We start from the raw sequence: 25,180 nt of genomic DNA on the forward strand, positions 1-25,180 counted from the left end.
TTAATAGCCTTTATAGTGTCCGATTTAAATGTCAGTCTAGAGAGGAAAAATCTGTATATCTTTCTCTCACTTTTCCGGTTCCTTTCTACACATTCTTAAAATATTTTTATCACATTCTTAAAATATCCGATTTATATGCTTTTAAATGGAGATCAATGAAGAAAAATGTTTATGACAGTTTGACGCATATGAAAACAAGGTTTTTTAGAGATAGATATTCTGTTTTAATTTTCAACATGGTGCTTTTCATTTTTGTTCACTGGACATTTTAGAAAGATTATTTTCGCTGTATATAAATATGGCTGTATTTCTATCCCTCATATCCTTGTTTTCATTAATGTCAATTTACATATGGCAGATTCGTTTGTCTTAATTTCTTTAAATTTGCATTTTTAAATAGTTTAAATTGCAATTTAAAGAGAGAGTTCACCCAAAAAGAAAATGATCATCATTTACTCACCCTCATATCGTTCCAAATGTTGATATCTGTTGATATAATGTTGAAATATCTTCTTTTAACACCACAGATGAGAACAACATGAGGGTGTTTTTTTTTAGCGAACTAACTTTAAGTTATTTAAACATGCATATATCCTGCTTTATACAGACACCTCAACTGTAACATTTTTGTGGGAGTGTGTGTGTGGTTTGCTGGGTGTGTGTGTGTGTGTGTGTGTGTGACAAAGGGGGAGTTGGGGAGTTTATTGTAAGCACTCACTAACAACATAACAACGTGTCTTAATTAGCCTGGGAGAGCGTGAGGAGGTGTGTGTGTGTGTCCGTGCGAGTGTGTGGTGTTAACTAAAACATCTGCTTTTCTCTGTACCTCAGACACGGGCCCATCAAACCCATTTCCCATCTAAAGTCACCATGAAATCAAAATGGGCAATTCTTCTTTTTGTTTTTATTTTAATGGAATATATCAGTTTACTATAGATTATGTATCAATGCACATCTTTTTTTAATTTAAATGCATGTAATCTGTGTATATTATTTTAGTATTGTAATGTCTTTAGATGAACTTCCCCAATCCCTGTAAGTGTTACATCGGCACCTTCCTATCTTCCCTTTTTCTTTCTCACCCTCCCTCCCTCCCTCCCCCTCTTTCTGAGAAGCATATGGTGGCACACCCAGTCTGTCTTTCATGTGGTGCCGGTTCGGTGGGTCCCGAGTCCCGACCCCTCCACCCCTCCCACTGAAGACGCCTCTGCAGAGAGACAGCGATGCAGGCGTGCTGGTGGTCGGGACCGGTCTGAGTGATTCTGACCCAGAGTGATTCCACATGTGCCGCTCGGGGTTCTGTAACGAGGAGGAGGATGCGGTCTCACAGATCCACCTGGAACCCATCAGAACTGGCAGCTGCAGTGACACAATGACTTAACCAATTGACCGTTCGCAAAGACCCGCCCCCCTTAGTTACTGTCGCTATGTCCGACAAGCTACGCCGTTCTCACGCAGTGAAAAACACATCGCGGAGCAGAGAGGACACTGACAACACACTGACAGACACAGACCAGCTTACTTTTCGGTTACTTTTGATATTAAACAAAGTCTCACCTTTCAAATTTGGTCATTTTTTAAAAGAAATGTAAACAATTAATACCGTTTTGTGGCTCTTTAATGTGTCGTGACAGATCGCTGTCGCCTCAGTTAAAGCCGCTCGTGAACCGATCATCTCTTCCTTCATTTATAGCATCAAATAAACATGAATGAACATCAGAAGGAATGTTGTTTTAACCGCGGAAAGGCGTCAGTACACTCCGCTTCTCAAGTTCAAATCCTCCCATGTTAATCTACTAACTCTCCTGACCGCTTTGTTGGACAAAATGGCGGATGGCAAAGTATGATTGGTCAGATCACCTGTCAATCAAGCTCCCTGCGAAGGGTCAACTGGTGATTGGCTCATTAATTTAGAAAGCGGGACTTATTATTATACATTTTCTCCCATTCATATTAATATGCGGGAACCATCATGTTATACAGTATATACCAGTTATACTCTATCCCAGACCTAGACTTTTAATCCAAAGGAATTAAAATCCATCATAAAATCGGTTTAAAACTATGAAAACCTAAACAATGTTTAAATTATCATTAGCAGTTTTAATATTTATTATGTAAATGATTTATATACCTGTATTTTCAGGACTATAAGTTGCTCCAGAGTATAAGTCGCATCAGTCAAAAAAATTCGTGATATATACGCATTTTGATATATAAGAAAATTTTGATATATAAGTCGCACCTGACTATAAGTCGCAGGACCAGCCAAACTATGAAAAAAAAGTGCGACTTTAACTCCAGAAAATACGATAATTTAGTTACAGCTGCAATTTCACACCCAACAGTTTTGCTCATATTTTGCTCAACCGTGAAATATTTGATGTGTGAAAAAATAAAGGGAAATACCACTTGTAACAATGTTGTTAGTAACTAATGGTACACGTTATCGCACTCAGTGACATTAAAATATGCAAAGAGCAGTAAAGAAAATCAGCCAATTAGCTGTCATTAAAACTGTCACATGGTCCTGCAGGACAGGGACCCAGCCCACGTCACTTACTCTCTGTGCTCCCATCATGTTTAATGGATGCTATTGATCTCTCACCTCTGTCCCAGAACTGGTTTTGGACTCATTTTGTACATGCACTTCCTTTCTGTATTCTTTCTATAAAAAGCTTCTCATTCCGTGGCATTAAGGATGATGGGTATACAGGGAGCAATACGCTAATTTGAGACACTTCCACGCTATATTCTCTCTGCTCAGGGTTGACCCAGGACTGATGTGGGCTGGCCATGCCAAAGCGCTGGAGTTGGAGTGGGTCTATATTTACATCATTCAAGCCCACACCCTAAACTCTCCAAGCGCTTGCAATTATACTCGGCTTTGAAATGTGGAGAAGGAAGTTTGAATTCGGTGCTTGTTGGTTTAAATTCATCCACTGTCTGCACTTCTCTGTGCCTCTCTCATTCGTCCTCCCCAACTTTTTTTCTTACACTGAATTCCTTTGTGCAAAAACAAGGAGCACCAGTCGTAGGGTCAGACATGTTACTGATCCTCTTGAGATCGCACACACACACACACACACACACACACACACACACACACACACACACACATAGCGTCTGAGAGTCTCATGTCACCACGGATGCCAAGGCTAAATGTGTAGTTTGTGTTCTCAGTAGTTCGAGGAACAGTTGTTTGGCCCCTGTCCCATCTATGACATGTAATTGACACTTGACCTATAAACTTTAGTTAATTCTATCAATTTTCCAATCTCATGCTTCTTATCGTGTTGAGGCATCGGTTTAATATTTCTGAAATGATAGCAGGTGTCTGTTCTGCTTGACATTCATTTAGAGGAGTGGACAATCTCTCAGGTCACGTGTGTCTGAGAGGCTACGTCTACATTAATCCGGAGACATTTGAAAACGGCGTTTACGTTTATAAACGCTCTCCGTCCACACTAGCGTTTTCAGATGTTTAAGTGTGGATGAGAAACTTTTGAAAAACGCCTGGAAACGCTAAATTCACCTTAACTGCGCATGCGTAAAACCCCACTAAAGCTCACTGAGATGATACAGATGGAAAAATAAATGATACAATTATCGCGCAATTCTTCAAACAGGATAATTTTATTTGGCAAAATATCTCCAGGTCGCACGCAGTCACCGTATGTTTGGTCTAAAACGCTTCTGCTCATGTATGCCGCAGGACAGCAAATGTGAGTACATTCTTCTTTACAGGACTGTGATATGAGTGTGCAAATTAACATTTTAGCAACAGTGTAAAAGTGAATAGCACATAACAGGCACAATACTGGTATAAACATGAATATCTATTGGTACAACATGGATCACATGACTAAACTTACGTCATCGTAATCGTAATAAACAATCCAACCGTCTCCATTGACTCTGCACTGCGAGAGGCTGCCTCCTGGTCATTTCTTGCTTCTAACTAAAGACAGAAAAATGCCTAAAAGCTGCTGTGTGACGAGGTGTACCGCAAACAAGCTAAGAACCCCAGAAATAAGTTTTTATAAGCTGTCGACCCCAAAAAACGTGACTTAAAAGTGGACACAGGCTGGAACGAATGAGTAAATTGTGGGATCCTGACACTCAGTATGCACTAGAAACACAGTTACGTGTGCAGTGAGTTAAACATTTGGTCACTGGGGAGTCAAATATCCAAATGTCAGGTTTATATATTATATTTCTGTAAGATAAGCGATCCGGTGTTGCCGATTACGTTCTCCTCCAGCGGGCGTACGCTAGTTCTCAGAGTAATGAGACACGTTACGCTCTGTCTCAACTGCCTGATCCACTTAAGTCCTTAAACACTCGTTTTTTGGGGTCGACAGCTTATAAAAACTTATTTCCGTTTTTTTTTTTTAGCTTGTTTGCTGTACACCTCGTCACACATCGGCTTTTAGGCATTTTTCTGTCTTTATTTAGAAGCAAGAAATGACAAGAAGGCAGCCTCTCGCAATGCAGAGTCAATGGAGACGGTTGGATTTGCCCCCCCCCCCCCCCCCCTGGTGGGCGTGGCCTAAATACGCTCTGTCTCTATGGCAGAGTCATCAGTAGTAAATCCATAAACAAATTATCTCACAGTGGAATCCCTTGTTGCTTTGCGGGCGGTGATGGGATGAGACGTGGAGTCTTCCCATGCTGCCGCTGGCCATAACGAGACCACAGGCACTCAGGACGATGTGAGAGTTGGTGCCGTCCAGCATGTGGCAACACTTTTTACATTCCCCAAATCGTGTCTCTGCTTTAATCATTGTTCTGCACTCAATATTATTCTTTCATGCACTGTTCTCATGACAAATAGAAATGCAACTCAAGAGTCTTTTTGGAGCAAGTAGGCTAATTAAAATATTGACAAGAGTCTCATGGTCTAGTTTTGGGATTAGGAAATTATAGGGGGATTTTTAATGCATGTAGTAAATAAAAATATATCACAATAAAGCTGTGTAGAAATAAGTATAAAGAACCTTGGGTCGAGTCTGGCCTGGGTCATGTCCCAATCCTATTCTCCATCTCTCTCTCCCTTTTACCATCCTGTAGCTTCTTAACTATCCTGCCAATTAAATTTAAGGAAAAAAATATATAAGATATTCTAAGATTGGACCCCATTCAATTCAGACTCACAACTCTGGGAAATAATTTTTTGCTGTGTTTAAAAAAAAAAGTGTAATATTAAGGAAAATTCTGATTTCTTTTAAGTGATTTAAACATGACCAAAGTACTGTGCTTTTTTATTTATAGTGCAAAATATAATGAAATTACCCAGACTATTTAATAAACACATGTGCAAGTGATGGGTGACATGTTGGACTATTTAAAAAGGGCTATTTAAAAATTTCGACTTTCCATGAAGTCATGTGCACACACAGATTTCATATGGGGCTGGCTGTGGGTTTAAGTCACTGTTACCTACTATCTTTACTAACCATTGTTTATGTTTATAGGAGGATGATTCTAAAAGTATAGGTTGGTGAAAGTCAAGTGAGGTTCTTTATTGGCATCTATTCTTCCATTAAAGGATAATTCCGGTATTTAACACCTTGAGTCTATATTGTAGTTTGTTTTGGATGAACAAGAGTGGTGGACAACATTTTTTTGACAATGGTTCCTCTCTCGAGTTTTTGACTATAATAGAATTGGCCATGGACCCATTTAACATTGGAGTCAATGTGCATGTCCGAAAATGTCATTAAAACAGCCAATAATGTTCGTTTACAAAACTGTTAAACTCACCGAATGGTTAGTGGTGTTCGTTGATGATTATAAACAATATATCGTCGCAATATATGATTCCAATCCGTTTATTTTGCTATAGTGGAACTATTTTTTCAGAACCGTGTAACTTCCGCTCAATATTTGAATCTGAAGCGTTAGCACACTCCCGACCACTTGATGGCGATAACCGATGTTTATGTCTCGCGGGACACTCACGGTCACAGTCGAGTTCAACTTCATATTGCACTGGTCAATGGTCACGTCTTTCAATATGGTTAGAATTTGTGCGGTCAAAAACTGCGGTAAAGAGCTCTGCTCGCTAGCCTTATGAGAAACGGAAGCGAGCAAAAAGACGACATCGACCAAATGTAAACAGCCCCCTTTCCGTTCCCGGTAGCGCATTTATATATTAACGAGCACTCAGTCCTTCAACAGAATTCAATGGGATTTTACAAAATCACGAATAAAACACGACAGAAACTGTATTTCGCAACACTTTTTGTTTCTGGAACATCAACTAACATCACTAATCACTCGGTGAGTTGCACAGTTTTGTAAACGAACATTATTGGCTGTTTTAATGACATTTTGGGACATGCACATTGACTCCAATGTTAAATGGGTCCATGGCCAATTCTTTTATAGTCAAAAACTCGAGAGAGGAACCATTGTCAAAAAATGTTGTCCACCACTCTTGTTCATCCAAAACAAACTACAATATAGACTCAAGGTGTTAAATACCGGAATTATCCTTTAAGGACCTTTAACATCCATGGACTCTCTGCATTGCACAAAAGTTTTTTTTATACTGGAAAAAATGGTTCTTCAGATTATTAACATTCTCTTCATACACTCTTAGAAAAAAGGGTTAATTGGGGTTCTATATAGAACCATAGGGTTATTTACTCAACTCCAAAGAACCTTTTATGCTAAAAAGTTTCTATAATGACATGAAAGAATCTGACACAAAGGTTCTTTAGGCTATTATTCATTCATATATTTCATTATTCTGCAACCTTTTGTAGTTGTAATTAAATTATTGTTTATTAAACTGTTGTAGTAACTTAATATCACATTTTAATCATGCTGGTTTTTGGAGGAGAAAAACTGAAATGGCACTCTTCGTGTGATATTGATTAACTACATAAAATGATATAAATATATAAATGTTCTAACCCCCATATCTTGAATTTTGTGATCATTCACATGCATTCATAAATGCATTTGAATACGCTGAATAATGCAGTGAAAGAACGCACTCAAAATGCACACGCGCACTAGTATAACTAAGATTTTTTTTAAGAACTGTTCACTGAAAACTTCTTTGAGGAACCCAAAATGGTTCTTATTACTTCCATGGCACATTTATTTAAGTGTCTGAGCTAGTGTGACCCAGAAAACTTAATTGAACCATTCTTATATCCTTATTAATTCCTCTATTCCTGCAATTAGCTAAACAATCTATGCTAAATAGCAAGATCCAGTGTTTTTTTTGTTTTTTTTTCTTGAGAGCCCCGTGCATCTCTCCGAAGGAGCCTCTCCAAACCACTAGATTTTCTTTTGTTGGTTTGTTTGAGGCAAATTGCATTATGAGCTCCATCACCCTCTTCAGCCCTTGTAGGATGTTTAAGCGCCGCTTGCCTAGCAACCGCAAGCCTCTTCAGTGCGTTATCTCCCTGGCAACCTGTCTGGCAGGGGTCATTCCGGTCAGGCTTCTGTGAACTCCCCCAAATCCTCTCCCAGTGCGAGGCGGGCCCTTAGCTTTGGGGTGTGTGTAGAGCACGTGTGCAGTGGAAATGTAGAGGAGGTGTGTTTATGTGTGTGTGTTTGCAGCATTGGGGTGGGGAAGCGGGAGTGTTTGTGGAGCTCAGGGAGGATAAACGGACACGGTCATGCCTGTCAAAGGGATCAGTTTGTGGGGTTACAGGAAGAGGAGAAGCCCCTACTCAGGTACCGCCAGTGAGGGAGTTTGATTTGTTTATTATGGGTCATAACTTAAGTGAGTACTTGGGTATGTGTGATTTTAAGAGTGATTTACTTTTTTTATATATATATATATAAATTAAGAAAAAGTGTGGATTGATGTTATCGTTTTTATTTATATTAAAGTGAAAGTATCTGTCTATGTCTACATATTATTTCAATATTTCGGCATATAGTGCACTTATATTGTTGTATATATTGCTTTTGGTTTTATTTTCCCCCAAACTGGTATTATTTTTTAACATTTGCTAGGTAATTTCTTTTAATGTTTTTGTTGTTGTCATTATTATTATTTGAAGCCATTGTAATTTATTATAATATATTGCTATCTGTTATTTATAATATTATACAATTGTTCATGCTGGATTTATGCGTCTCACTGACTCTCTTCTTTGTCCATGACTCCTCCCCTGACTCTTGATTGACAGCTGACACCTCGTTGTGCAGGTCTGTGAAATACAGATTAGGTGCTACCGTTCTCTCTAATATTATCTAATGCAGTATAGATTACATAATGGTTTGACTATCACTAACAATCATATAATCAGGTGTCTTATATCTTTTGTGTGTTAGAGAGGCGGATGGAGAGATATGTTAGCGAAGTTTGGCCTTTAACGACAGTGAGGCATAATTGCGGGGCAGCTGTGGAGGGGTATGAGGTGTCTTTTGTGTGGTCAATCAACTGATTCTAGAGGAGTTTACACACACACACACACACACACACACTCTCTCTCTTATACATCTATCTTTATGGGGACATTCATTGACACAATGCAATCTCTAGCAGTTTACTCTAACCTTACCCATCACAACTAAGTGCCTAACACGAACCCTGACCCTAAACCGACCCTTAATCTCATTATAACCTTATCCCTAAAACCAAGTCTTGACCCTCAAACAGGCCTTTAAAGGGGTCTCAGAAACTGAGGACCGGCCAACATGTCCTCACTTTACTCTCTTTGTCCTCACTCCAATGGTCTAAAACTCAAACTGGTCCTCACAAAGACAGTTGTACACACACACACACACACACACACACACACACACACACACACACACACACACACACACACACACACACACACAGGATAGATACCCCTCCTTCACGTTTTGTCAGTGTTCATTATCAGGTTTGCGTCTCCAGCTGTGTCTCCATAAAAAGTGTTAGATTTGCTTGATTTTAATTCATTTTTAATTGGTGCAGAATTGCTACAAGATGAATTTGAAAACTGACATAACTTTTAATTACTGGTATGTATGTATTTATTTATTAGTTTGTTTTGATTTGATTTGATTTGTATGTATGTATTATTTAAATATTTTTTGAATTGCTTTTATACTTTTGTCTGAACATGATTCTGGCTTCTGTCTGCTGTCATTTGTACGTCTGCCACACAAATAAAAAATGAAGAGACTCTTTCTCGGACAAGATCATACGTGGTCACAGGAGATGCAGGGCAAAACTGGTGTAAACGGCGATCTGTCTCTGGCTATGTTCCATACCTGCTATGTTAATGGCAGGTTTGGGCCTAAATGATTGTATAGCATAGCATGTACTTACTATGTAGACATGGCATTTTATGAAATAACAATGAACATAATACTTGTAAAATGGTTTTAAAAAGGCGCTCAGTAATTAGCTTGAGAGAACATTATGCACACTCAAGTAACACTGGGAGACTTGTGTGTAAAGTTAATTAATAAAACAGGTTTTGTTCTTAATTTATTTTAATTGGCTAATGAGTCTCTTTTGTCTCTCTTCTCCCTCGACGCTGCTGTTCCTGACTCTGTGAATTGCCCTGCTGCAGGTGAGTCTTACAGTCTTTATTCACTATATTGATTCAATTTTCAATTAAACCGAATACAAAACCTTCCATTCTTAAGACCCCATGAAAAAAAAAAAGTTAAGTTCACTTTTATGACTCTAAGTCCATGTGTGTTAGCTTTGAGGCCATCTATAAGTGTAATTCTAAACGTTGAATTTTATCAGATTTAGGTACATATTTAAAATTGACAGACTTTGTCCTCCTGGAAGTTCGGAACAAGAACAAAAATGTTGATGCCTCATGTTGCACTCACTCATTTTGTCCAGTCAAATACTTTCTAGGATGAGAATGATGTGCCCCCTAATGCAACCTATACTGTTGGCTAGCAATGACACCGTCACATGCATATTGTTAAAGATTATTGGCTATTTACAAAAAATGATAAGCCCTTCTATATGTCCTGCATGAACTTTTTTTTTTATAGTCAATGATGGAAGTACAAAAATGAAAACTGCTCCCATCAATCCATTACATGGTGTCTTAAAGATGGAAGTCCAAGGTTAACTTATTGTTGGAACATTTTAAGCTGGTACAGTGTATAAATTAGGGGAAAAATACACACCTTCACCTTTAGCATTCATTTGTCGTTGGTTTTAACTTTACACAGGGTTTGTACGAGGTGCTTAAAGTGTTTGAATTTGACGTTTTGAGATTTAGTCCTGCAAAACCCTTGAAAACAGCAATATTTATGAAAAGGAACTTGAAAAGTGCTTGAATTTGAATGACAATATATGTGAAATTAGTGTTTTATTTGATTGATAAAACAATATTTTCACATTAAATTTACGCTGCATCTGATTTTTTTTTTTAAATTGGAAAGATACAGATATTGTTTGATAAGTGCGATCTCTGATTGAAGTCCTTGAAAACCGAAAACCAAAAAAATAGTGCTTTGAAGGTCCTGGAATTTCATTTTTACAGTATCTGCACGAACCCTGTTCAATAAGACATAATAGTTTTAATGGACCTGATGCTGATGAAGTTTATGTGTCTGAGCAAACACAGAGAGAAATATGGAGACTGATGCCAGTGATTTAATGAAAGTATGGTTTTACACTAACATGCATCACATGACATGATCCATGTTCCACAGCTCTGAGTGTAAAACAGGAAATGAGCTCTTATTGCTGGACCTCCCAGGTCACACAGTGCATGATGAGGCCTGCTCTCTCGCTGTGAGCGGCTGTCCATAAATCTGGGGCGGATGATTTACACGCTGGTGCTGTACCTGGGAGCGAGGCAGAGCAGACGGATGGGAATGTTCTAGAAACTGGCTTTAGAATTGGACAATGTCCTCAGGGTTGGGCCATTCATGAGGGAAACACTGTCGGTGACGGGACATGGCACTGCATTGAAGTTCATTTGTGTGTGAGATGAATGTCTTTGTGTGTGAGATGAGTCTTTATTGGAGTTTAATCAGCCAATCTGATTATTAGAGCAGCCCACCTGTGAGGAGATGTGAGGTTGAGTGTGTGAAATGATCCAGGTATGAGGTCATTATGAGAAAGTGAAGCTTGCGCCCCTATGTGTGTGTGTGTGTGTGTGTGTCAGTCAGTGTGAAAACCTTCAGGCTTGTTTCATTCTATCCGTGTTTCGTCTCGTGGGTTCTTAACTCTCATATATTACTGTTCATATTATTACTCCTTGTTCTTGCCTTAGGAGAGAGAAAACTATCCATCTCTGTCCAGAGTTTTGCTCTCACTCTCCTTTCCTCCACCTTTCTCATTCCTTATTTTCAAACTGTATATTTATCTTCTAAATTCGTACTGACTCCAAACTTTTGAATGGTGTATATTATATCACTTAAAGTCCCCCTGTGGTGAAAATCAACTTTTTTGTGGTGTTTTTAAAATGCTTTAAGACAAACCATCTGCAAATTCATCAGTCAACAATAGGGCTGGGCAAAAAAATAGATTTTTCGATTAACCGATTTTTTAAATGTGGTCGATTCAAAATCGATTCTCAAAGGCCAAAAATCTTCTTTTTTTTACATATATTTATTTATCTATCACCCAAAAGCCAGTATTAGTTTTCCTACAGTGTTCATAGGCTTGCAGCCTCCATGTTACGGCTAATGCTGTGAGATTTTATGTTAGTTTTCTCTTAAACATAAAACAACCTGATCCGGTTTGATCAAGGCATGCGACTATTCTGACTTGTCCAATTTTCAGCATCAATTTTTCATCTCGCATCAAACGGACTCGCAAATTCGGCTGATTATTGCTGCTGAAAAATGGTCGAGTTTTGGTCTGTACTAATCGGTCGCACCGGGAAAAAAACATTTCGAGTTCTATAGACTGTCAAAAGTTAAAGAGAAGAGTGCAATTAACTGATGAAAGAAGGCGTTTGTGGTTGAATAGGTTTTGAACTATTGAATTTGAATAGGATTTCAAACCACATATATGGATGTAGCTTGAAACGGATTTCATGTGCTTTTTTGGACTGACAATCTGAACGTAGCAGTAAGGGCTAGGAAGCTAACTTAGCTCGTTCGGATCTTTACCACATATTAACTTCAGTTTGTCAATTTCGCGCTCTTTCCTGCTTACTAAGTCTTTCTCTGTATGATTTTGCAGCTTCCATGTGTATTTTCTGTGGTTTATTAGTGTAACAATGTGTTAAGTAGTACATAAACAGTGCAATCCATGCTGTTGTTTACATCCGAGTGCCATCCGGGTTACCGCCCACAACGTGACGTCTGTGAAAACCCTCTATTAGTAGTAGGATTATTATCTTTTAATTATAATTACTATTATCTATTTTCTTTTCTTCTATAGGTTTAACAAAAACGAAAAAATTAAACAATGCTAGAGTGAACATGGCTTTGTGAGAGAGATTTTATGAGGCATGCAACTTTCCCAACCGTCTCTTCACACCTGTAGACGGATAAGGACCTGTCTGCCTGAAGCTATCGGTGTTAGACTGTCTAAAAGGGATATATCATGGAAAACAGGATTCCATTGCAAGGGAGGCACTACTACAAGGAATGTTGTTCTGGGCCCAGGAGAGAGAGGAGGCCCTTAAATCTCGTCCCATACAAGATTTGTTAATCTATAGTTTAAAGATACAGTAGGAAACCCATATAGCCTGATTAATAAGAGTTACAAAGACGATGGGAAATGGTTAAAAGCTATTGTTGTTGTTTTTTGAATGGAGGTTTGATTAACATTGATTTGTTTTTCAGTAGGTAGTGTGTTCCACACACATTCACAGACACACTTACAAACACTCTCACATTCACACACACACACACACACACACACACACACACACACACACACACACACACACACACACACACACACACACACACACACACACACACACACACACACACACACACATACACACTCACACTCACACTAACAAATACATGCACACACACACACACACACACACTCTCTCTCTCTCTCTCTCTCTCTCTCTCTCTCTCTCTCTCTCTCACACAGTCACGTTGGATTAGATCACCATTGTTACTTGTATGTGATTAATTGCATTATGCAGCCGTTAGGGTTTGTTGCTTCATGTTATTTACTTGTATTCCCATTTTGTCGCTATTGGCCTTTGTGTGTGTGTGTTAGTGTTAATTTTGGACCCTGTACTACTGGTATGGATTCTGCTCTTTCTTTCACAACTTCTTTCTCCTTGTTTTTCTCCTTAGCTCTATTTGGTTGACTCTTGAAGTAATATATCATTTGGCAGAAAGGCAAGTAAATAGTCTTATTCCATTTTGTATTTTTTGTTGTTGTTGCACAAATTATGTTAATAAATAAATATCAAACATTTTGGTAAATATACATTTATTAATATTTGCTAAACAAAATTGGTCTCAAACTAGAACACTTACATCCTTCTGCAACCCATTCATTGTAAGGATGTAAGTGTTCTAGTTTGAGTTAGTTTGAGACCAATTTTGTTTAGCAAATATTAATAAATGTATATTTACCAAAATGTTTGATATTTATTTATTTAACATAATTTGTGCAACATTTTTTTTACGAATTACGCATCACTTTTTTACCCGTTTACGGACACAGGATTGGATGTACACAACCATGTAGATAACACAGTAACAGTAGAAGGAAACGGTTTAATTTGAAACCAGGAAATTCTACTTTAGAAGTAGCCTGGGTGTCAGCCCGAACCCCAGCACACAACATGTTTTGGTCGGGAAGTTCGGTCTGGACTCAATCCGTTGAGGAGTAATTATGCTCGGCTCCCAGAAGGCCGAGCCAATCAGATTGCCAGGGCGGGCTTTAATCGATGATGGACAGATGATCTGCGGTTACGTAATCACCACGTCATCAAAGAGCGCTTGGGTTGAACTGGTTTTCCCAAGGGGGTAATCCATCCGCCGGAAACTGAAGCCTCCGCGGGCGCCGCCATTGTAGCAGAACTTCACCTGCTGTTAGCATTCCATTGACTCCCATTCATTTTTGCGTCACTTTGACAGCGAATAACTTTACATCTGAGGCGTCCAAAGACTCCATTTGTCCATTATTTATTTCTAAAGAAACTCGACAATGTATAAAAGGCTCCATTACCTTGTACCTTACGTTATGGCCCCCTAGAAGCCGTTTTTGTAAAAATAGGCTAACGATTGCGTCATAACTCACGCGACTCTCTGTCGCACTGTAGAGAAATTACCGTATAGACCGGCGGAGAAGCTCGCAGGTAATCGGGGGAACGTGGAGGCATAAAGTCCGATAAAGTGAAGGGAGTAGCCCACAGAGAGAGATAAAGTTGATCCTGCTGCTAGCTCATGGACAGCTAATGCTCACGCTCTCCGTCTCTGCGAGATTCGGAAGGGAATAATTCAGATTTCTCTCCGCACAGCTACTAGAAGACTGACAGCTGTCAGACACGTTGCTCACGTGTTCAAGCTCAGTTTGAGCCTGCGCAGTTCGCCTGGCGATCAGGAAGTGAGTGCTTCAAATGGGCTTCACTTTTCTCCGTTGAAGTCTATGGGGTCGCTGTGTCCATCTTATATACTGTCTATGGGTTTTCCACAAAGATGAAGACGACTGCAGATGGAGGACTGAGATGTTAGATTCCGCTATCGCGTCTGTTATAACAGAAATCGACAGCGCATTCATTTTAAAAGACGAACAGAGAACCGCAATCAAGACATTTGTCGATCGGAAAGATGTGTGTGCCGTCCTTCCTACGGGATTCGGCAAAAGTTTAATTTATCAGCTGGCTCCGATGGTGGCTAAGAAGACGGGACGCAATGAACACCAATGGAAGGGATGCGCTCACGATCTCTGTTCTCTGAAGCCTCAGATGAACACGCTTCTTCAGCCGGCTCTCTTTCAGCGTCTTTACGTTTTTTAAAATCACTCAAGTCGCGTTGCAACCGTGTTATAAAGTTGAGAGAGGGATGCGAGAAGATTTATTTGCTTTATTGTCGAGATCTAATCCTAAACACGGAGAACTTGTTCGTATATACACACACCTTTTGTATTTCTCTCACAAGTGCTATTCGTGCTTGTAAGTACTCCGCGAATTCTTTAATTATTTTTACAACAACGGCAAATATCGTTTACACTCATTAATTTACTTCTTCTTCCAGCGTGTGTGCAGTTGAGCTTTGTTGACAACTATGCGTTGCTCTGATTGGTTGTCGGTCTATCCAATTAAGTGCAGAGTTGTTGTTTTTCCTGGTTCGGTTAAGACACGACTCATAATCAAAGCCCTATGGAGCAGTATCAGACTCACATTCTGCCTAGAATATGAGTATGACGAAGTCAGGCTACTTTAGAAATACATTTTCACAAACACACAAAAAAAAAATTCCGGGACTGTCGCTCAAAAAAGAGAACAATCCCTGGAAAACTGGGACGGCTGGCAACGCTAGTGTGGACAAGGCCTCAGTGGCCCTCTGTCACTCACGTTCCACTGTCGTCTTCATCGGCGTGCGCCGGTGTGTGTGACAGCTGTGTGTGTGCTTGTGTGAGGGCAGAGCGCCAGCCCTATTGTCACGGTAACAGACGGCTCTCCGCCATGCGTCTGCCTGATCAGCATAACACAGGCTGACTTTCTCTCTGGCTCTCTCTTGACCCCTCTTTCTCTCACCTCCTCTTAAATCAGACAGTAATGGGCGCGCGGAGAGCGAGAGCGTATGGTTTGCTTACAAAGGAAGGTGGGAGAGAGTTGTAAAGATCTCCTGCACTTCAACTTGGTTTATTTGAACCGAAAGGAGACGGCTGTAGATTAGCTTGAGGCCACGGTCCCTCACACTTCAGCGGCTCTTACTCACACACTCTTTGCTTCTCTTTTCCTCTCTCCTTCAGTTAGATTAATCACCTCGGTTTCACAGTCGCTGCTGAAGAAATGAGCCTTTCGGATCACCTGGCTTTTTTGCTCTTCTCTTTGTATTTTATTCTACTTAAAATTTGTACCGTTCTAAGTAATAATACCTTCACATTTCTTAAACGGGTAGTTCATAGGGGTGTAATTTGTAAAAAATGCAAGTTTTAGTGTCAGTACTACATTACATTAAACTACTATAATGTTGCATGTAATGTATAATAATGCAATGGGGGAATATTTGTGGGTCCTGATAATGACAAATGTTTAATGTTACCAGTAAAAAATGGCCTACATTATTTTAAATATATCTAGTCAGTGACCATGCAAGCTTATTAGTCTAAAATAATTCAGTTTTTCAGCTTCAGAATCATGAATATTGTTATTCTGGAGTCTCTATTGTCCTGTGCTTTGGGTTTCCAGCACCAAGTCCAAACCGATTCATTTACACACACAATGTAATATCAAATTTAGTATTTTAATCTAATCTTTTATCATATGTCTTATAGTATCGCAATAATATCGTATCGTGATATGTATCGAATCGTGACATGAGGGTATTGTTACACCCCTAGTTCACCTTAAAATTAAGTCATAAATTACTCACCCGTATGCCCTTCTTTCTTTTTATGGACCACAAAAAGAGAATAAAAAATATGCAAATAATGGAAAAAAACTGAAAAACCTGTGATATTTATCAGTGAAAATATCACAGAACACTCCCAAAAATTATATGTTGGCTTTAATTAACTTTTGTATGTCAACAGGGTTACGTTAAATAAACATAATTTGTTCATGTAACTTCAACATCATGGAATTAAGTCATTTTAAGCGACCCAATTTAAGTCGTCTCAAAGTGAACTTTTTAAGGTTTCCTGACATGATTCAGGTGTTTTTTATTTTCATTAATATTTCATTTATTTTAGAGACACATGATTAAATTGATAGACTATAGCGACCAGCATCGAGACTTACAAAAAAGAGGCAAAAATATCACAGAATGATCCCATGCGACACGAGTCATTTATTCCAAGTGTTCTGAGGGTGTACGATATTAAATTGAATGTATTATTTAAAGAAAATCCTGACTTTGGCCGTTGGTCTGTGCACGGCCACTATTAGCGCCACAGCTCATGGCGTCTCGCCCAGAAAAGTTGTGAGAAATTAAGATGAACCAAAATGCGGGGCAAAAAATCTGACTGTGACCCCAAACTTTTGAACGGTAGTGTATATGTTATACAGTATCTTAATCAACCTGACTACCGGTAAGTTCGTTACACCAACAAGTAATTTTTATCAGTTAAGTAGAACAAATCTTGAGGATATTTTATTTAATTAACTTGCTCAAAATTGAATGCTTTTCAAAGATTTGATGCCTCCAAAGGACCATTTAACCGCAAGTAACAGTAAATCTGGCGCTTCCCACAAGTCCTCATCGTGTTGTTTTCAGGCTCCACACTGGTGATCCTCCGCTCCGGAGAACCGTTGAGGTTTGTGGCGGGTTGCCAGATTGGCTGTCAACCGATCAATGGGACGTGTGGAGCCCTCGCCAGTTTAATTCTCCTCCTGATTGTGACCGTTTTCTGAGAGGCTCCTTGGGGACGCCAGGTCTCTTGGTATGCTAATCCAACAGCATTAGATAAGCCCAGCTTTCACTCTCTTTTTAGCCGTCACACAAACATTAGGACAAATGAGAGATTTTGTGGCTGAATAAAAGAAGTTGGAGAAGTCCTCACTCAAGAAGAAGATTTTGCCTGCTTATACAACACAGTATGCTTTATCAAGGAACTGGACATCTCAAATATTCAGAAAAAAAAATAAATTTTTACATTATCTTATGAATATATTTACTGTATAATATATTTATATAATATACCATATAATTGCGTTATTATTATTTTTTAATCTATTTTAAAGAATGCACATATTTCAAGAAAAACATTAGCCTCTATGTTGAGACCCAATTTGAAAATAACGTTTTATTTTTGTTAAATAAGCAACTTCCTGTTTAAGTGTAAAATGTTTGGCAACTTTTTTTTTTTTTACAATATATAATTTTTATTGTAATATGCATTCTCTTTGGCAAATGACCATGTAATCAGAGAATCAGACCTGTTGTTTTGCAAACCTGCATTGATTTAAGTTTGTATTTGCTCAGTTTACACTTGTTTAGGTGTTTGCGGAGCAGATCTGCCGTCCTGTTCTCATTCCAGTCCTGTGAGCTCACTGCGATCATCCTGCACAGTTCTTCAGAGTATAAAATGCCCAAAGCATTTTCAGCTATGCAAACACACACACACACCCACACACACACACACATTCATACGTCATGGTTATGAACACTAATTTGCATGGCTGCCTGCATTCCCATACAACAAGACACGAGTGACATTTACAGTATGTTTGTTATCACGAGAGAAAGACAGTGAGAGAGACTGATCATTGATATGTGATGACTGGTCTTCTGGTATTTTTAATGCTAAAACTAACCACTTTTTGGAGTTCAATCATATGGTGTATAATGTGTTCAAGCCAATCTAAATTTCCCAATGAATGAAAAGCATCATTATCCTCCAACACTGTAGAAAGTGTATAATGTGTATATATGGTTTCCACCTTTTAACCAACCCTTTAAAATGACTGATGAAGTCAAATTGATTCAGCCATGTTGCAAAATATACTTAGTAGTAGTCGAATTGATTCAATCATACTAAATAATATTCATGACTTGCACAAAACCAGTTAATTTAGATGTTACGACAAAAAGTCTTTTTTTATAGTGAATATTTATGAATTTAACATGAGCTGTACTTCATTATGAATTCAACAAAACATGCACTGTCACAAACCTGGTGTCTTCTCATTTTAAAACTTGTTTAACAGCATGCTTTTAAAAACTCGCACAAAGCATGCGAACATGGCAACAATAGTTACACACACATCCATTTAAAACACACCTACACGCCAGCTGTCGCCGTGACTAAAACCGTGGCTCAGGGTGGAGCAGATGACTTCTGCTAATGAGTAATATCTCCAGCTATACTGTGCATGACTGATGTTGTAATACATTAGTCCCGTGATAGCAGTTGTTGGGAACTGACTGGAAGAAAAATCGCACAGACTTTGAAGCTGATATCTTGAACGGTATTCAGGGTTTCTTTGACCTTTATAGGCATAACACACTGAGAATATGTGGAGGATGACATACCATCACTCTTACTGTAGTCTCAGCCAATGAAAGTCCAGACCTTCTGCCGTCAGTCTGGTTACGTGAGACTTCTCTAGCCTACAGCTTCCTCTTTTTCCAGGATGGCAAGATAGGATGAGGAACAAGGAGCTGAGCTGGCCTTCTGGCCTGAAGACACTTCTCTTTTTCCTTTCCTTCCTGTAATTCTCTCCCTCCCTTTAGCAGTCAATCCCACCCGTGACAAACATAAGCAAAAGCACTCTGTTGTGACATGACACATGACACACACTTACAGGAAGCGGAACGGGTCGCCGACCGGATGGCCTGAAGAGCAGATGGAATCTAGACATCACCCCCACGTCACATCACTCCATCCGACACGCACACAAACGCACGTTTGCATAGCCATCTAGATCAGGACATGCCATTGACAAATACAGTGTTTTATTTAATTTTTATTGACATAATGAAGTACTATATACTGACCCAGTCCGGGGGTCGCACACCGGATGAGAAGCGCCGCGTTGCGTCTAGGACAACTCGAGGTATCGCACACCGGATGCGTACTTTCTCAGTTTATGTTATGTTTAAGGCATTATGAAATTAAGAAAATGTCTGTACTATGTTATGATTGTATTGTACAATTAAATACAATCGTTGCTAAGGGTGTCATCTAAGGATTGGAATTAAGTCACAATCTCGATCATCGAATTAAAAAATGGAATCGTCGATGCTGCCACGCCCCCATGTCACGTTCGGTCGGCTTGTCAAGCGGGAAAAAACACGCGTGTTGAAATGCTGTGAGTCAACCTCCTCTGGGGGCCGCACACCCGACGAGAAGCGCCGCGTCTATGACAACTCGAGGTATCGCACACACCCGACGAGAAGCGCCGCGGCTTTGACAACTCGAGGTATCGCACACACCGGACGAGAAGAAAAAATTTGACATTTGGTCTAAATTTAAATTTGGTCTAAAAATGGCATAGAAACCTGTGCTTAAAAAACAAACAAAAAAAAACAAAAAACCGAGAATCGAATCGAAAATTTAATCGAATCGAGGATTTGGAGAATCGTGACACCCCTAATCGTTGCTAAGTCTGCAGTCTGAACACTTTACATCAGAGCGTCCGTCAACTGAATGAATTGAGAATATCACCTGAAAATCCGATAATATCAGCAATTTTCATTCAAGCAGCTGATTTCTGTGTATGAATGTAAAACTAAATGTATATTGCAGCAAGTCAGTATATACAATATTAATGACGATTTGAGACAAATAAGTGTAAATTTAATATAAAACTATGTACGGTAAATGGCGCGGCATCATTTTGAACGCGGCATCATTTTGAACCCTGAGCCGTTGCTGGGCGAATAATGTGTTCGAATTTTAAAAACGTGGCGCTGCGCTTCTCATTCGGTGTGCAACCCCCCTTTACCTGACCTTTACTGTGCATTTGTCCACAGAAATCTTTCCTTGACTTAAAAAAAAATAAAATTCTACTTTTATACAGCAAATGGATTAAATTGATCAAATTTGACAGTAGAAACTTTTACATTGTTACCAAAAAATATATAAAAATTCTAATAAATTAACTTTTTGTTCATCGAAGCAGCACAACTGTTCTCAACAATAGCGGTTTCTCAATATGTGAGCATAAAAAAAGTATGCACTCAATTGAGGCGGATACATTTTTATACAATAAGATATGCGAATAAACTTTGATGGAAACACATTTACTAAATGTATCTTTCATGTGATGCCTCAACAGTGGATATGTTTGGATAATTGGAATAACCAGCGGATCAAATGTTGGTTTGATCATTTTGAAATGATTTTTTGCCAAAGTCTGTCATCATAATGATTTGGTATAATGACGTCCCAGAAGTATCTCGCATGATTGCGTTTCGTCTGCATGCTCTGAGACGCAAGTCACTTATGATGTTGGATAAAAGAGCCACAGTGGCTTCCCCGATGCAGCAACTTCCATATTACAGATATGTTGTGCCCAGGAAGTGCTTTTTGTGTCAGTTTCACTCTGTTCCCCTGTGCTTTACACTTGCATGTCGCCTAGGTTGTTTCATTGTGTGTCAACGTGAGTGTGTGTACACAAGGTATTGTGTTGGTCTGCGTGCATTAGTCATTAGGGAGTTTAAGCTCCCTGATAAAGGCTCTCGTGTTTTAGAGCTGACTCTATCAGGCCATCTGACTGGTTTTAGACGGCTTTTGTTTCTATTCACTGAAACGTCAACATCCTCCACCCCAATGGAGGAGCGCTGAGTGCAGGTTGGAGTCAGCTGCATGCTGGGGTCACCGTTCAGGGGTGAGGGGTCAACACCTGCCGCACTTTGAGCTTTAACATGTTTGGGCTCTTTGTAATAGGTTTTATTGGACTTCTTTTGGAAAGAGCTCATTGGTATTATCAGTTTGACTTAAATTCATTGGACAAGTAAATTCCTGATGTAATTAATTGACAATTATCAGTAACATTCATGTTAAAGGAACCCTCCACTTTTTTTTGGAAATAGGCTCATTCTCCAACTCCCCTAGAGTTAGGCCGTGTGTCCACCAAAGCGTTTTAGCCAGCTAAAAACGTTAGGCGCTCTGCTGAAAACGCCGAGCTATTTTGGCAGCACAGTTTTTTTTTTCAGTTGAGACGCTTCGTTGCTATGATACAGAATGTCCATTGGTCGGTGTGGTATTAGTCCCGCCCCTCCTCCACTGTGATTGGACGGTTGGGTAAACTCTCGGCGACCTGTAAAAAACGCCGAACGCTCAGCACCTCAGCGTGAAAAAGACGCTCAGCGCTTCGTTACGCTCATGGCGTTTTAAAAACACGGCGCTCCCATTGAAAACAATTGAAAAAACACGTCAGTCGCGTGAAAAAACGCTTTGTTGGGCACACGGCCTTAGTTTAGTTTTACCGTTTTCAAACCCATTCAGCCGATCTCCGGGTCTGGCGGTAGCACTTTTAGCATAGCTTAGCATAGATCATTGAATCTGATTAGACCGTTAGCATCTCTCTAAAAAAAATGACCAAAGAGTTAAGCTATTTTTCCTATTTAAAACTTGACTCTGTAGTTACATCGTGTACTAAGACCGACGGAAAATGAAAAGTTGTGATTTTCTAGGCCAATATGACTAGGAACTATTCTCTCATTCCTGCGTAATAATCAAGGAACCAGCAGCGCAATGATATTACACACTTAGTGCCGGTCATGTTGGAAGTTACCGAGCTGGGGACTATTTTCAGGCGCTGTGTAATATCATTGCGCTGCTGTACGGTGGGAGTTCCTTGATTATTACGCAGGAATGAGAGTATAGATCCTAGTCATATTGGCCTAGAAAATCACAACTTTTCATTTTCTGTCGCTCTTAGATGTAACTACAGATGAGTCAAGTTTTAAATTGGAAAAATATCAAAACTCTTTGGTCATTTTTTTAAAAGAGATGCTAACGATCTAATCCGATTCAATGATCTATGCTAAGCTATGCTAAAAGTGCTACCGCCAGACCCGGAGATCGGCTGAATGGATTCGAAAACGGTAAAACTGCTTAACTCTAGGGGAGATGGAAAATGAGTCTATTTACAACAAAAAAAGTGGAGTGTCCCTTTAAAGTTGGATGCCTTTGTTAATGCACATGAAAGACATTATTTATCATGGCATAAGATAATGCATATGTTCTCCCATTTGGCAGCTGGCAGTCTTTTTATGCTTAATTTAGTCTGTAGTTTAGATTATGGAGCTGTTTCCTTTTGGCCCAGAGTCTACATAATGAAGGCAGCATTTGAAACGTTGTACCGCACCCTAGTGGTCAATAACTAAAAAATACAGGATACAGTGTCATCATGACTAGATGACACTCTGTAGATGGACATATTTAAATGATTAGTAAGACTTTACAATTAGCTATTCATTGTAAGTTCATGTTTGCTCAAGTCCATGAAATATTAACAACTTTTGTATCAGTAAATGTTGAAATTAACATTTAATAAATGCATTTTTCAGGTTTAGTGCTTAACTAATACAGCTAAACAAATGGAATCGTATCGTAAAGTCTTACCAAATTATTGAATTATTATTATTATATTGAAAAAACATTTGTTGTGTTTAAGACAAGCAGATGTAGAATTTCAGCTTAAATTATCTAATGGTAGATACTATTATATTTCTTGCTCTCTTTTTGTGTTATAGCCTGGTATAAGTACTTACAGAAAGCATTGGAAACCTGGTGCTTGTCCTCAGCAGACGCTGAGCTGTGTTTCCAGGAAACTTCCTCCTGTGGGCCTTTGCTTGTTTGACATCCTCTCAGGAGATATTCGACTCTCATCCCAGTGTTGAGACCAGTTATGAACTAGGTGACAGGAGAGAGAATTCTTTCGACTGATAGTTCACCCAAAATAAGAATTTGTAAAAAAAAAATGTGTCCATACATTGTAAGTTAGTAGTCACCAAAACTGTTTAGTTACCAACACTCCGAAATATATGTATTTTTATAAAAACGGTTAGTTCCAATTCTTGATTCTGATTGGTCTAGCTGTGTTTTATTCACGATTAAACACGGCTATGACCGCTTCACCCAACTGTTCTGTATCACTACACAGCACCCCTAGCAACCACTTTTAGAAACGCAAACACATGTTTGATCTCATCGATATTGTTCATTGAAGCTTATATTGTGAGAGATCGAGTAAGCGAGTGTACCTGCATTTACAGTAGATATAGCATTTTCCTTCAGGTCAGTCCTATATATTCATAATAATAAAAATCCGTTTGAATGTCCGCTGCGATATCTTGTCCTTTTAACAGTTAAGGGGTTCCCCGAGCCCATAGTCATCTGTCAGTGTCGTCTTCCTTCTCCGTGATCACAAGTTTGAGTCCTTTCATTGTAAAAGTCTTCTCTACTGACTGACTCACTCATAAACACAGTCTTTGCCGCCATCTATTGGCGAAATAATGTGTGTAACTTCTGTTGCTGTTTACGGTCAGGGACTATTTTTTTCCAGCGGAAGGAAGACTTTTAGTGATTTTACTTCATGAAAGTTGCATAGATACATGTTTTTCGGCTTTAATAGTTGTATTGTGTGTGTGGTAACCGTTTTATGAAAGCAATAAGGTACTCGAGGCAAGTGCTGATCGTGAATAAGTCACGGTTGAAGGGCGTTGTTAGGCACGACGCGAAGCGGAGTTTACATATATGTACTTTTAAAGAAATAAAGTCACTGATATGGGGGTGAGTAACGTTAAATGATGACATAATTTAATTTTTAGGTGAGCTATTCCTTTAATGACAATAACATTTGTCTAATTATACCACTGGTTTCCACATTGACCAGATTCACAGGACAGAGTGACTCAGAAACAATAAAAACAATCTTTTTTGGGGTGTTTTATGGCTTTTGGTTTCACGACACACGCACACGGACGTGCTTGGGGAAAAACACACGCTCACAGACATCCTGTGGAGTACCTGCATGCCAGACACTGTTATTGTGAACACTATAAACCCATTTTCCTCATGGACAAAATGGCATGTTATAGTCTGAGGAGAGACTCTACTACACTATATGAATTATAACACTGGGAATAAAGTTTATTGAAAACCGACAGACCACACTTGTGTGGCACATACACTGCCATTCCAAAGTTTGAGGTTAGTAAGATTTGTTTTAATATATTTTTGAAAGAAGTTTCCAATGCTTACCAAGGCTGCATTTAGTTTATCAAAAATACAGTAAACAGTAATAATGTGACATTTTCTTACAATTTAAAATAACTGTAATCATTCGAATGATTTGGTGTTCAAGAAAAAGTTGTGATGCTGAACATTTTTTGTGGAAACCATGATGCTTTTTTGGGGATTCTTGGATGAATAGGAAGTTCAAAAAGAACAGCATTTATCTGTAATAAAAATCTTTTGTAGCATCATAAATATCTACAGTCACTTTCGCTGGCTGAATAAAGGGATCTCCTGGATCAATACATGGTCAAAAATATTTGGAGCATCAGATACACAATTGATTTGTATTTTTTTTTTATAGACTTTAAACTTAAGGATTAGTTCACTTTTAAAATGAAAATTCTGTCATCATATACTCACCCTTAAGTTGTTTCAAACCTGTATGAA

General features: G+C 39.0%; 1 protein-coding gene and 1 long non-coding RNA gene across 4 annotated transcripts in view; one reads left to right on the forward strand and one right to left on the reverse strand.

Moving 5' to 3' along the window:
• Positions 1–25,180, forward strand: part of nhsl1b (NHS-like 1b) — a 130,380-nt gene that overhangs the window by 23,076 nt on the left and 82,124 nt on the right. The gene's annotated exons all lie outside the window — the stretch shown is intronic.
• On the reverse strand, positions 19,410–24,031 carry LOC307012603. Its single transcript, XR_013800648.1, has 3 exons — positions 23,758–24,031; positions 23,266–23,407; positions 19,410–19,462 (listed from the first exon to the last, which is right to left on the reverse strand). It is a non-coding gene; the product is annotated as an uncharacterized lncRNA (long non-coding RNA).

This window comes from Phoxinus phoxinus, assembly GCF_949152265.1.
Source record: "Phoxinus phoxinus genome assembly, chromosome: 16".
Taxonomy (NCBI): domain Eukaryota; kingdom Metazoa; phylum Chordata; class Actinopteri; order Cypriniformes; family Leuciscidae; genus Phoxinus; species Phoxinus phoxinus.